At 35.2% G+C, this 14,741-nt stretch overlaps 1 pseudogene across 1 annotated transcript; it reads left to right on the forward strand.

Moving 5' to 3' along the window:
- Nucleotides 1–227: 227 nt before the first annotated feature.
- LOC145205471 (molybdopterin synthase catalytic subunit-like) lies at nt 228–14,156 on the forward strand (annotated as a pseudogene). The gene is made up of 8 exons (XR_013853663.1): nt 228–445; nt 793–946; nt 1,268–1,491; nt 1,818–1,845; nt 4,972–5,177; nt 8,773–8,889; nt 9,367–9,520; nt 13,587–14,156. The product of XR_013853663.1 is annotated as a molybdopterin synthase catalytic subunit-like (transcript).
- The last annotated feature ends 585 nt before the right edge of the window (nt 14,157–14,741 follow it).

The following is a 14,741-nucleotide window of genomic DNA, read 5'->3' on the forward strand; positions in this document are numbered from 1 at the left end:
TTTTGTGTAAGACGGTGGTTTATTTATATAATGATAGTATCGGTACTGGTTTTGAGTGTAGCCTAGGCAATTAAGCACTACTTGATCCATACATTAGGCGCACCGGCTTATAAGGCGCACGATCAATTTATGAGGAAAAAAAAGGATTTAGATTGCGCCTGATGGTCCGTAAAATACGGTAGTTTGACATTTAAGTATAACGGTTTGTAAAATGTTAATTGTTAACATGCCATTGTAAAAGAAAATGCCTAAAAAAGTCTTACGCCAGGATGAAAATGACAATAGATAGTTACATTACAACAACTATCAGTCAACGAAGAGTATGTTGACCACATGTCAAATTCTCCCGTGACAGATGTGCTTTTCACCCTCGAAAAACTTGATGTACAAACTTGTGTGAATAAAGTTACACACCAAGCTTGCGGGGCAATTTCAGTTTTTATAAGTAGGGAGAAAGTTTTTTATTATTTTTTTACCATTTTACTTATTTTCTAATACATGTTAACAGCTGTATACAAATACATGTTAACTGCTGTATACAAATACATGTTAACTGCTGTATACAAATACATGTTAACTGCTGTGTACAACGTTAGTTGATGGCTGTATACTAATACATGTTAACATGTATTTATTTGTGTCTGTATAATGCTGTGCTATATTAAAATTTGCTTATGTTGCCACACCAATTGCGTCTCCATTTTTGTTTTAACAACTTCCAGTTATGACTTTTGGGTTTGGGTGATTTTTTAAATGTTTCAGCATCAACTTATTGAGATATATATTTCACAGGAACAACTCGTGATTTGATGAATGGTCGACATGTCGTACAACTTGATTAAGAGTGCTACCAAAAAATGGCAGAAAAAGAAGTGAAAAAATTTTGCAACCAGACGCAGGAACAATGGCAGGAGATAAAAAACATTGCAATTCACCACAGACTTGGGTTGGTTACGATATTTGGCATTCCGTATTATAGACCTTTACTGAAAATAATGATTCCATGGGTTATGTTATGCAATTATGGCATAAAAAGTGTAATTAAAACTCTTGCAGATGGTAGATGTTTCATTAAAATCAATTGTCTCTAGGAAAAATTCAATTTAATTTTGCCAAATTACACTTGATGATTGTAGTTATTGTACTTAACAACAACTTGCTGAAGCTTAAGGAGCTTTTTTAGGGGAAATGTGTTAAAGTAAAAATCCTAGGTTTTAAAAGTTGTTTCATTTTAGAAGAAAGATTTAGTTTAAGATTTGATGTTTAGGACTGTCCCAGTTAAAGAGGCGTGTATTGTGATTGCGATTTCCTCACCTCATCGAGTTGATGCACTCGCAGCAACACAGTTTTGTATCGACACATTGAAAGCCACCGTTCCAATTTGGAAGAAGGAGGTGTATAACGATGGCACAACAGAATGGATGGAAAACAAAGAGTGCACCTGGAAGATTTCTAAACGAACTTGACTCTGTTGTCACCTCCAAGCAACATGTACATGAAGTTCATTGTAATTTTGTTTTTGTCAAATAGTGGTTTTTGCATTTCTGATTGCAATTTTTTGTCTAATGGTGCTTTTAATATTTTGATTAAGTTATACGTGGTCAAATAGTTTACAACGTGAACAGGGTTGTGGCTAATAAGGTTCTATTTTGTTTTTGGCAATTTTTTTGCATTGCAAATTTGAAACTTGTTTACTTTTGTGATTTATTTGTTTCTTCTCCTTTAACAAACAGATTCATAAAACCCCCTCACTAATTTAAAGGTTTAATATTGCAACCAATAAAACTTACTGATGGAAGATGTTAATATTTTAACAGGTTCGGCGAGAGTATTTATTCGCAAGAGGTAAGTTCCCACCGAAAATGTATTGGATTGGTTTGCTTTTGTTGGTAATTTTAGTTATTCTGGCAAAAGGCAAAGTTGAAAACCTCTGGGCCGTTATGTAAATGTAATTGTTTTGTGCGAAACTAAAACTCTCCGTACAGGTTTTAGGGAAAGTGCAAATTTATGTTGGGATAAGCGCGTGGTCGCTTGGATTATAACATAGCAAAATACTTTAAATGCCAACGCTAAGCTACTTCTTCTATCATGCAGATGTTAAAATGAAAAAAAAATTCTGGGGCGGCGTCCGTCATACCGTATTTGCTCGATTGTAAGCCGCGGCTTATATTGTTTTTTAGCTGCCGTTTGTGCGGCTTATAATCGAGGGCGGCTTACAATCGAGGGCGGCTTATATTTTAATTTTATACCGAAATCATTTATACACTTCAACATTTTAAATTATTTGTGGTTCAAAACATGCATGCGTGTACAGATTATACGTCGATATACGTTCTGTTGGGTGCAGTTATCAACGTAACTAACAGATATGGGCAAATAGTCATACCATATAACTACAGAGAGATGTATTAAGAAACAATCGTATCTAAAATTCCAGCGTGCGGCTTACAATCGAGGGCGGCTTACATTATTTTATTAACACCTCAACATGCGGCTTATAATCGAGGGCGGCTTATAAACGAGGGCGGCTTACAATCGAGCAAATACGGTAACTAGTGCTCCTAAAACCGTGTTTGCCATAACTATTGTCCCTGTGTTTATACTTGAGAATGCAGATTAAGATTGATTTAAACATAATATAAAGGTATCCATAAAATCACATGTTGTTTGCTAACAACATAATTTATTTTTTAACGTTGTGATTTGTCAAAGTTGTTTGTTTACGAGCGTTTTGGGAAATTTAGTCACGCGCCAATGACCATGACATGAAAGTTTTGCGATTAACCAAACGCTCTTGTTTTCGAATGCGACAATTTAGGCGTTAATTGCACAGTTGGAGTTAAAATTGTGCTTGGCGTTTTAATTGACCGCAGTTTGTTAAAAATCTTTGTTTGTAAAGTTTTCTAAATCTAATAAATGTGACGTAATAAATGTAGAGTCTTGCAAATATGATTTCAGTGTTTACTTATGACGTAATATTTTTCCAGAAGTTTCCATTGTCGAATCATAGCTACTGAAGGCTATGTCCAATTTGAAATTGGGCCAATCAATAGATACGAATATATGTTTTACTTTGAATTGATTTCGCGATGACCTTTTGCCGATTGCAAACTACAAAAAAAAATTATTCGCGAAAAAAATTAATTGAATGACTGTGAAAATAAAACCTAGCAATTACGACAATTTTTGAATCGCAGATTGGTCACTTGCTGCTAGTACCTTCAGCGATGGATCATTTTAAAGATACGAGTGTAGATAATATGACATGCAGAATTGAATCAGTTGAATTTTAGCGCCAGTGCTCATTGAATATTTTTTCGATTGATTTTGACTTGTTAATTATGAATTTACAATCGTGAATTTGTTATAGGCACCTTGTTGCTAGAACATTCAGCAATGGCTAATTTTAAACTATACAGAACATGACATGCTAAAGTGATTGTGGACATTGTTGTTTAGTTTTTTAATCATAAGTTTGTTACAGTCCCTTTGCTGCTAGAATATTCAGCAATGGCTCATTTAATTGATATGACTGTAGAGAATATAACATACAAAATCAAAAGAGCAAAGTTAAATTTTAGCGCTGTCGCATGTATCAGGTGCTGCTTCCGATTTGCTAATAGTACAAGTAATGGCTCATTTTAAAGGTATGGGTGTAGAGCAGTGGTTCCCAACCTGTGGTACGCGTACCACTAGTGGTACATGAAGGTTTTTCAGGTGGTATGCCAGTAGCTTCCGTTTTTTCACAAAAACTGGGTGCGCCCGGAAATGACTTTCGATGCGCTGTTAGCAAATTTCCACCGCGCATCGACCAATTGGTGGACAGTAAACAAAAACAAAAATCTCATTAAATTTAGTTTTAGTGCTTTAGTGTTATTTTAGTTGGCCAATATTATTCTTCAGAATATAATTTGATTCGATCAAATTAGTTGTTCTGCAAGAAGTGGTACGTGTGGCAGTACAGAGCGTCCAAGTGGTACATTAAATTTAACGCCAGCGCACATCAAATACTTTTTGGGCAGATCTCGGACATTATTTATTAATTATCAATCGCGAGTTTGGTACAGCTTAGTTGAAGCTAGAAGCTTGAGTGACCCATTTTAGAGGTACGGGTGTAGAGAAGAAAACTTGTAAATGTTAAAGAGCTGCGTTAATTTTCAGGCCAGCGCACATCGAATATTGTTTGGGTGAATAGGGCATATTGTTATTAATATTTCGACATGACTCTGCTCAATCATTGTGTTTGGGCTTATTTTAAAGCTTGTGCTGAGGAGAAAACTCTGCAAGCGCTTTTCTGGAGTCTGCCTGGCATTATGTTCATCTTGTTGCATATTAATTTAAAAAAAAAAAAAAAAAAAAAAAAAAAAAAAAAAAGAAAAATTTTTTTTGCCAAAGTTTATGCGCTGAAAATCTTTAGAAGCAGAGAATGTTGTGTCAAAATTTTAGTATCGTATCTTTTTAGTTTAGAGCAATAGCGATTATTGGCCTGTTTCACTCTGGTATATTTTTAGGTTAACATGTCATAGGTGAATATTTAATTTCAGTATTATATCTTTTGTGGTTTTGGTGTAATTGCAATAATTGGCTGCTTTCATTTAGGTGATTTGTAATGTGTTCCTGTTATTTTTCTAAAATGAGCTATGCCCAAGTTGAAAGAGAATCCCTGTTCATTGAGCAACATTGTCAGGATGCATATATTCTTTGCTAAAGAACCTTTTGCTAAAAAGTATTTGCTAAAGAACCATGATTATGATAAACCAAATCGCACCAATTTGAGAATGAAAAATTCTACTTTTGTGAGTACAAAATTCCCCCTGGTTGAGATTCTTGCTACTTGTCAAAAAAGAATAGTGAACTGGATGCTTCAGGGCAGCTGTATAAGTTGTTGGGATTTTGCTTTTAGTAGTTTGGGTTTATTATTATTGTTTTTGTGTATTCTTATAAGGTGTTAAACTTTTCTGTGTTTAACAGGTTTGTTTGGTCACATGATCCAACGTGTAATCATCTAGATTGCAAGTGACATCCATCATAAGTGTTCTATGCAAACCTGATAAAGAAAAGATTGGATTATTTTGCTTCTATGTTGGGAAATACCCTATCGGTAATGCACCATTGTGCCAAGATGGTGCTGACAAGCTCATGAAGCAATTTTTCTACCAACTTGCATCATACAAAAGGTAAGACTCTCTGCTGAAATTAGCTGCTGCTAGGGATGTTTAAAGTAGAATAGCTAGGTATCCTAGAATAATTGTTTCGAATCTAGAATATCGAATCCAATTCTTATGTTATTTTTGACTGTGCAATCATTAATCTTGACAACAACTTAAGTAGACTAGCTTAATACATTACAAAACATATTCTTCATTTATAATGTAAAAAAAAACCAACCAAAACCATGAAAAACAACTTTGCACAACTGCATTGAAACTAAATGCCCCCAAATCCACAAAGCCTTTGTTCTAAGCCTTTGTTTTGTTCTAACTGAAACTACTGCTCAGTCAACGTCTGTTGGAACAAAAAGGCCTTTCTGAAAAAATAACGCATTTTGTTACGTCACAAACGTACGTACTATAAGCGTTATATGTAATGGGCCATTGGGTAAAACCATGCAAGTAGTGTTTACTGAAACTTAGTTTACTAAAACCACCGTTTAAAGCAGGGGTTAACAAGTTTGTTTCACGGCGAACTGTTTAATAAGAAAATGACATTTGATGGTCACATGGCTTGCAAGCCCTAACGCGGCGTCGTTCGATAACTACCGTATTTACTCGATTGTAAGCCGCGGCTTACGGTATATTTTTTTTACCTGCCGTTTGTGCGGCTTATAATCGAGGGCGGCATACATTTTCATTTTATACCGATATTATTTCTGAACTTCAACTTTTTAATTTATTTGTGGTTCAAAACTAGTATGCATGTACACATTGTATGTCGATATACGTTCTATTGGGTACATTTATCAACGTGACTAACAGATGTGGGCAAAAAGTTGTACTACGTAGCAAACATAATGACCTGTTATGAAGCAAATAGTATCTAACATCCCAGCGTGCGGCTTACAATCAGAAGCGCTACTGTCGAAAAATAAGATTATTTGACATAAAATCTCCTCGACTGGCATTACTCAATTATTCTGTCACAATTAACAAATAAAGGCAATTGTTTGCGCACAATAACGAAAGCATTGTTGCCTATAGTCTTATTGGTGATGTAACAAACTGCCTTTAGATCATTGTTATGCGTCCTGTGAAGTGTAAAACTAGGTAAACTTAATCCCACGTGTTGTTGTGGAAATACTTTCGCAGCAAATTAATGTTCAATGGTTAACTCGTTTTTTTCCAAGATATAATTATATTAATAAAAAAATATCTTCGCAAGCCGTAATTTGGTGACTCCTGATTTATGATAATAAACTAAATTTAAAGGCTGAAAATGCGTTACATACCGCTCACTGCTATAATAGACAACACGTTTTAAACGTACCAAACGACGAAACGTAAACGATTCTCATAATGGCTTATTTACACGCGTTTTCGCGTTGTTGCATAAAAATAAAGCATACTATAGTTCAGCTGGAATCAGCTGCTTATGCATGTTAAAACAGAAACACGCAGAAAAGAGTGTAATTTGCGACATTCGGTCGGGCTGGAAATATTTCTGTCAAAATTCTGCCTCCCCGCCGATTTTGGCAAGTGGGCGCCTATTAAGGGAACACATATTGTTTTTAACAGAATTTTTAGCTCTTCCGGCAGTTTTTTATTGTAATATGCCAACGTTTCGATGTCCCATACGAAACACCTTCATCAGGGTAATGACATACAATGCAAACACACATATTGTTTTTGTCTGTATTTTTTTTTCTTTTTTCTGTCTAACGCTGGTTTTGTGACGCTCAGACCAAAACTGAATATTCGGCCGAATCAGGCTGAACCTAAAATCCTCATTTCTTATGAATATTTTTAACTGGATCCAGTGTTGTCTGTGCGATTGAACTTAATTTTGGCAAACCAAAATCACTTCACCATGCGGAAGCTTTACTAAACTTGTGATATTTTGCAGACAACATTGCTTGTATTTTAGAGATGCAACAAATAGCTGATCTATGATGTTTCATATGAAAAAGAAACGTTCTCTGCAAATTTACAAAAAAGTTTACTGAACCCGCCTAAAAAGCTTTAATTTTTACCTTGAACAAAAACATTCTGTGCTGTAATTTGTGTTAGTTGTGGGATGAACCAAATCATTCTAATCTGAGAATATGTAATTTCCACTCGAGTACAAAATTGCCATGCTTGATGCTTGTTACTTGTCAGAATGTGTGTCCAAATTTGCAGTAGCACATGCATTGTTGGAGATTAGTGGTTTACAGCCTTTTCCATATCATAACCCTTTTTTACAACCAAATGTAATCTGCGACCACCTTTTTAAAAATGTCCATATTTGTTTCACAATCACTAGAATAAAATCTCACTTTAGACCAGCGGTCACCAAACTTTTTCACTGCATGTATTAGTCCAGATTAGTGATGTACTGAACTCGCCTAAAAAGGTTCGGACCAAAACTGGATATTAGGCTGAATCAGACCAAACCTAAAATCCCCATTTCTTATGGATGTTTTTAACTGGATCTAGTGTTGTTGATCCGAGTGAACTTAATTTTGGCAAACCAAAATCACTTCACAATGCGGAAGCTTTACTAAACTTGTGATATTTTGCAGACAACATTGCTTGTATTTTAGAGATACAACAAATAGCTAATCTATGATGTTTCATATTGGCGAAAATGGAAATTAAGGCTTCAATTCCATGCAATAAAAAAGTGTGTTTTTGTCCTAACTGAAACATTGGAAAACGAAAAATTCGGCCGAAATGTTTCTGCCTACCAAAACTTCGGTACATCACTAGTGTAAATCATTTACTGCCTGTTCAAAGCATTTTCAGTCCCCATTGGTTTTGCATAGGCAATGCCAAAATGTAAATAAACTCCTGTTAGTTGAGCAATGTTTTCAGGTTGTTGGTTTAATTTTTACCTTGAACAAAAACATTCTGTGCTGTAATTTGTGTTAGTTGTGGGATGAACCAAATCATTCTAATCTGAGAATATGTAATTTCCACTCGAGTACAAAATTGCCATGCTTGTTACTTGTCAAAATGTGTGTCCAAATTTGCAGTAGCACATGCATTGTTGAAGATTAGTGGTTTACAGCCTTTTCCATATCATAACCCTTTTTTACAACCAAATGTAATCTGCGACCACCTTTTTAAAAATGTCCATATTTGTTTCACAATCACTAGAATAAAATCTTACTTTAGACCAGCGGTCACCAAACTTTTTCACTGCAAGCCGGACACACTCAAGTTTTATTCTAATTTTATGCATTCAAATATGCTAGTTTGACATTTAAGTTTGTAAAATGTTTATTGTTAACATGCCATTGTGAAAGAAAATGCCTAAAAAAGTCTTAAGCCATGATGGAAATGACAATAGATAGTTACATTACAACAATCACGGTATGTCAGGCCCATTGAAGGCGCCATACTGAATCAGCCGGTCACCAAGGATTCACCACCATATGACAAGCCGTAGGCTAGAAAAATCTAGCCTGCGGTGGGATTTAAAACCACGACAGGAGTCTTTCCGGGACTCGCACTCTACCAACTGAGCTACGCAAGCTCAGTGGAGAATCCGCCGAAATTGGAATCACAGGCACCATTGCCTGCCTCGTATGCTGCACATTTACATTACAACAACTAATGTTTTTTATTCTTTCAGACCTTCCGAGCTGAAAGGTTACTTTGCGTGATCAGTCAACGAAAAGTACGTTGACCACACATCAAATTCCCCCGTAATATTCCAAAGACACAACGAAATAGCTGTGATTCCCACCAGGTTCTGTTTCAAAATCTAATTCCATTTTATTACATAGTGAGCCCCAAACACAACTGCTTTACTATTGTTTGGCCTCATTACAGGTCTATATTGCAACCACTTGTGTGCCTTCTACTTTTAAATAATAAGTATAGAAGTTTCTTGACCTCTGATATCCAGGAGAAAGTTGTTTATGAATTTTTTACCATTTTACTTATTTTCTAATATATGTTAACAGCTGTATACAAATACATGTTAACTGCTGTGTACAACTTTAGTTGATAGCTGTATACAAATGCATGTTAATAGCTGTATACAAATACATGTTAACATGTATTTATTTGTATCTGTATAATGCTGTGCTATATTATAAGTTGCTTATGTTGCCACACCAATAACGTCTCCATTTTTGTTTTAACAACTTCCAGTTATGACTTTTGGGTTTGGGTGATTTTTTAAATGTTTCAGTATCAATTTATTGAGATATGTGTTTCACAGGAACAACTCGTGATTTGATGAATGGTCGACATGTCGTACAACTTGATTACGAGTGCTACCAAGAAATGGCAGAAAAACAAGTGAAAAAGATTTGCAACCAGATGCGGGAACGATGGCAGGAGATAAAAAACATCGCAATTCACCACAGACTTGGGTTGGTTACTATATTTGGCATTCCGTATTATAGACCTTTACTGAAAATAATGATTCTATAGGTTATATTATGCAATTATGGCATAAAAAGTGTAATTTAAACTCTTGCAGATGGTAGATGTTTCATTAAAATCAATTGTCTCTAGGAAAAATTCAATTTAATTTTGCCAAATTACACTTGATGATTGTGGATGTTATGGGCCCCCTTTCCTGAAGGGGATACATATTGATTTTACTCAAATTGTTTGTTTTTTCTTTTTTTTCTTTCTTTTTTCTTTTTCCCAAAGTTTGTCCAACTCGTTTTTCCATCAAATGTCTCATGGATTTGGATGAAATTCAGACAGATGGTAGATATAGTTATGTAGATGTGCATACCACTTCGTTTTTGTTAATAGCCCCACTATTTACCCCGCTAGCCCCCCAAAATGGGTTATTTTCTTCCCAAAGTTTGTCCGACTCGTTTTACCATCAAATGTTTGATGGATTTGGGTGAAATTTACACAGATGGTAGATATAGTTATGTAGATGTGTATCCCACTTTGTTTGTCCAAATAACCCCAGTATTTACCCCGCTAGCCCCCTAAAATGGGTGAGTTTGTAAACAATGTCAGAATTGGCTAAAATTCACCAAGCATTCACCACCATATGGCAGATACAAATATATTTTTAACTTTAAATTCATTGCGCGACGACCTTTTGCCGATTGCAAACTACAAAACAAAATTAACATCTGAAAAACGTTATTCGCGAAAAAAAATTAGTTGAATGACAGTGAAAATAAATCCTTGCGCCATCATTTGTTGCTTGACAGTTTGTGATTGCTTTAATTTGCGTTGTCGCAGATAATTTAAACTTAAAAGGCAAAATCATTTAGTTAACTCGTTTTATAATGATATTCAGGCGAGTTTGATTTTCAAATTAAAGCGGTTGGCAGCGCCGTCTTATGGCGACTGGATCATGATGTTGTTTTTATTAGTAATGTTTTCTGGCTTGCACGATTTGTAAACCTATGTAAAACCAGCCAACAATCGCATTTACGCCAATTTTTACACCTTTGGTCACTTGTTGCTAGACCTTTAGCGATGGCTCATTTCAAAGATATGAGTGTAGATAATATGACATGCAAAATTAAATAAGTTGAATTTTGGGGCCAGTGCACATTGAATATTTTTTCGATTGATTATAAGTTCTACCTTGTTAATTATGAATTTTCAATCGTGAATTTATTACAGTCACTTTGCTGCTAGAACATTTAGCAATGGCTCATTTTATTGATATGACTGTACATGACATACAAAATCATTATAGCAAAGTTAAATTTTAGCGCTAGCGCTCGTATCAGGTGCTGCATCCGATTTGCTAATAGTACAAGTAATGGCTCATTTTTAAGTATGAGTGTAAAGCAGTGGTTCCCAACATGTGGTACGCATACCACTAGTGGTACATGAAGGTTTTTCAGGTGGTATGCCAGTAGCTTCTGTTATTCACAAAAACTAGGTACGCCCTGAAATGACTTTCAATGCGCTGTTAGCGACCAATTGGTGGACAGTAAACAAAAAACAAAAATCTCATTAAATTTGGTTGTGGTGCCATAGTGTTATTATGGGTCCCCTTCTGAAAGGGACACATATTGATTTTACTCAAAATGTTTGTTTTTTTCTTTTTTTTTCTTCTCCCCAAAGTTTGTCCGACTCGTTTTTCCATCAAGTCCATGATGGATTTGGATGAAATTTACATAGATGGTAGATATAGTTATGTAGATGTGCATCCCACTTTGTTTTTGTTGATAACCCCAGTATTTACCCTGCTAGCCCCCTAAAATGTTTTTTTCCCCCGAAGTTTGTCTGACTCGTTTTGCCATCAAATGCTTGATGGATGTGGCTGAAACTTATACATATGGTAGATGTAATTATGTAGATGTTCATCCCACTTTGTTTTTGTTGATAACCCCAGTATTTACTCCACTAGCCCCCTAAAATGGGTATTTCCCCCCGAAGTTTGTCCGACTCGTTTTTCTATCAAAAGTTTGATGGATTTGGCTGAAATTTACACAGATGGTAGATGTAGTTATGTAGATGTGCATCCCACTTTGTTTTTGTTGATAACCCCAGTATTTACCCTGCTACCCCTTAAAATGGGTGAGTTTGTAAACAGTGTCAGAATTGGCTAAAATTTGGATAGCTTATAGAGTATGCCATTTATAGATGTCGATTGGTGTGTTCAACCCTCTGCCCCAACATTTACCCCACAAGCCCCCAAAGTGTAGAACGTTTTTGTATGTTACTGGGCACCACAAACGAAGATTTCTGTTGCTCAATAGTGTTACAAGGGCAAGCAGTTGTATGTTACTCGTTTGTGACTTTGTGGATTGCTTGGTGAACATTTTTGTGCCATGGCAGTTAGGGGGTTGTTAACAGCCCTATGACGTAAGAAATATTAACGGTTGTTGCTCAAAACACCTCTAGCGGTCGGAATTGTAAACATTGGCAGATTAGGCTGAAATTTTACAGTACTATTGATTGAGTCATTGAGGTTTCATATTTTTTTAGTTTGTGTGTCGGACCCCATTTGTTATCCTACTAGCCCCCTAAAATGGGTGAGTTTATTAAACAGTGTCGGGATTGGATAAAATTTGAGTAGTATGTGGACTATGCTATTTGTAGGTTTCAATTGATGTGTTTTACCTTGTAGCCTCAACATTTACTTAACTAGCCCCCTAAAATAAATGCACTTTTAAAAACTGTCCCAATTATATGAAATTTGCAAAGTTTATTAAACATACTAAGTCCTCAAATGTTATGTTTTGCCCTGCAGCACCACAACTTAACCAACTAATCTCTAAAATGTGTAACCCTTTTCACAATGTTCGAATTGAATGAAAATTGGACAGCATGTAGAATTTGCTATTCATTTTTTGTTTTACCTCATTATGCCACTACTTACTCCTTCGTTTCTTTGACAAAGAACGTTAAATAGGACATACTTCAAACAATACCGGGGGTGAATCTAAATTTATATAGTTTGTACTCTACATTGTATTAATATTTAAGCCCAGTCTCGATCACTGCGTTTTACCTTACAACACTAAACTTTCACATGGTTATCTCTTGAAATGCATTATCTACAACTTTGCATGTGTGGGGACCCATGAGTTTCTGCTTGCAGAAACAACTAAGGTTATAAAAGATAAAAATAAATAAAAAGCAATAAAAAGTTCGTTTTCAATTCGTTTAAGTTCGTAGAAGTTTAGGCTGAAACTGAAACATTGGAAAACAGTGTATTCAGTGGATATGTTTTGGCCTACCAAAACTTTGGTGCATCACTAGTGTAGATCATTTACTGCATGCTCAAAGCATTTGTAGTCCTTATTGTTTTTTACATAGGCTATTACCAAGTTTTGTTTGTTTTTACTTGCGAAAACAATCACGCGTGTGTAGATCAAATTGTGTGTATGGTGAATAGATAGATAGGATACACAATATATATATAAAATGGAAATATATAGGAAAGCCACCTTTCTAGTTTGTGTTAGTTGTGGGATGAACCAAATTACCCTAATTTAGAAATATGTAATTTCCACTACAAAATTGCCGTTGGTGGATGCTTGGTAAAACTTAGCAGCTAACTGGATGCTAAATTTTGAAAAATGTAAGTTAAGCTGCTTGTTTTTGTCGTCAGACCTTAAACCTGACAACATTTTTGGCACATGTTATTTTTAAATGCTACATGTTATTTTGTAACTGATCAGTCATCATGACTACGAGTCAAGCAAGTTTTTTTGTTGCCATGAAATGATTCCAATTATAATTGATGTTGCTTAAATGGCACAAATATTTTGTTTCTTGTGACTAGCATTTAACAGTGTGTTGTTGATGTTTGACCTGTTAACAAATCTTCATTAGGTGTATACATATGACATATTGGACAAGTTTAAACTTGTAACTTACAACTTGAGTCACTGAAATTTCACAAACATGTCTGCTTGGAAATGTTTGACATTGTGTGGTTTGTGGTTCGGCAGACAATAATATTGCTGAAATAGTGTTGATACAAGATGTTTTCTACAGAAACGTAGAGAAGAGATGTGTTTGAACTGAACATTATCGGACCCTTCAACAGTTCATGATCAACAGACAATCACCAGTTATTTTCCATTCTTAGTTACAGAAACTCAAAGAAGATATGCTTCCTTTGGACAATAACTGCATTTTCATGTGAATATTTTATGATAATACTGCATTTTTGCACCGGGCAATTGTATGTGTGTTTTCTTTTGTGCACAAAATCACTTGCATGTCTTTGCTGTGTATAATGTTTTCGTCTAGCTTGGTCAGTGTTGTTTGTTTGTTTACATTTTAACTTGAGGAGATGGATAGAGATTGATTCTAACATAAGAACAATCGAATCCATAAAACACATGTTATTGCTAACAAATTTGTTGGGTTGTTGAGATTTATCGAAATTACTATTTATGATGACATTTTTTGGAAATTGAGTCACGCTCGTAATGGCAAACGCATGGTGTTACCATAGAAAAGTTATATAAATTGGCAACAAATTCTTTTTTATTTAAATTCATCACACAATGATATGTTGGCGATTGCAAACCATGGATACAAAAGTTACTTTTCATTTGACTGGGGTGGTACATGTGTCAAAGAGTAACGCAGGTGTCCTAAGGTGAGCACAGCGAGGACGGAAACCTCGCGTAGAGCAAAACTGACGGTTAGGGCTATTAGGGTTTTTCATAATAATAACAAGAAAAATCAACCTAAAAGCCAGTTCATAGTAGATGTTAAACCATACCAATATCATTAAAATTGGGTCTTTTATCAACTTCACTGTACCACACTAACCCTTTATGCATATTTATAGCAGAACGCTTTTTGTGAGGCAATTTAATATATATGGTTACATTTTTTCTCATGCAAAAAAATTGGTAAACAATCACTGTTTTGAACATAGTTTTAATCAGTGGCGGCTGGTACCTAAACATTCTGCGGGTGCTGCTCAAAATATTTAGCCTTTATAGAACATATAATTTGGCAACATATAGAAAAGCCACCTTTCTAGTTGGCCATTTTTGTTTTGTGTAGAAAGACAAGTGATACAAATCTTACTTAGCAAATTTTATGCACGAGTGTAAACAGCAGGCGGTATCATTTGTGTAGTTTGTTTATTGCAAGGCTACAGACCAATTTCAATAACATGCAGTGATAATG

Source organism: Phallusia mammillata, chromosome 8 (assembly GCF_965637545.1).
Source record: "Phallusia mammillata chromosome 8, kaPhaMamm4.hap1.1, whole genome shotgun sequence".
NCBI classification, from domain to species: domain Eukaryota; kingdom Metazoa; phylum Chordata; class Ascidiacea; order Phlebobranchia; family Ascidiidae; genus Phallusia; species Phallusia mammillata.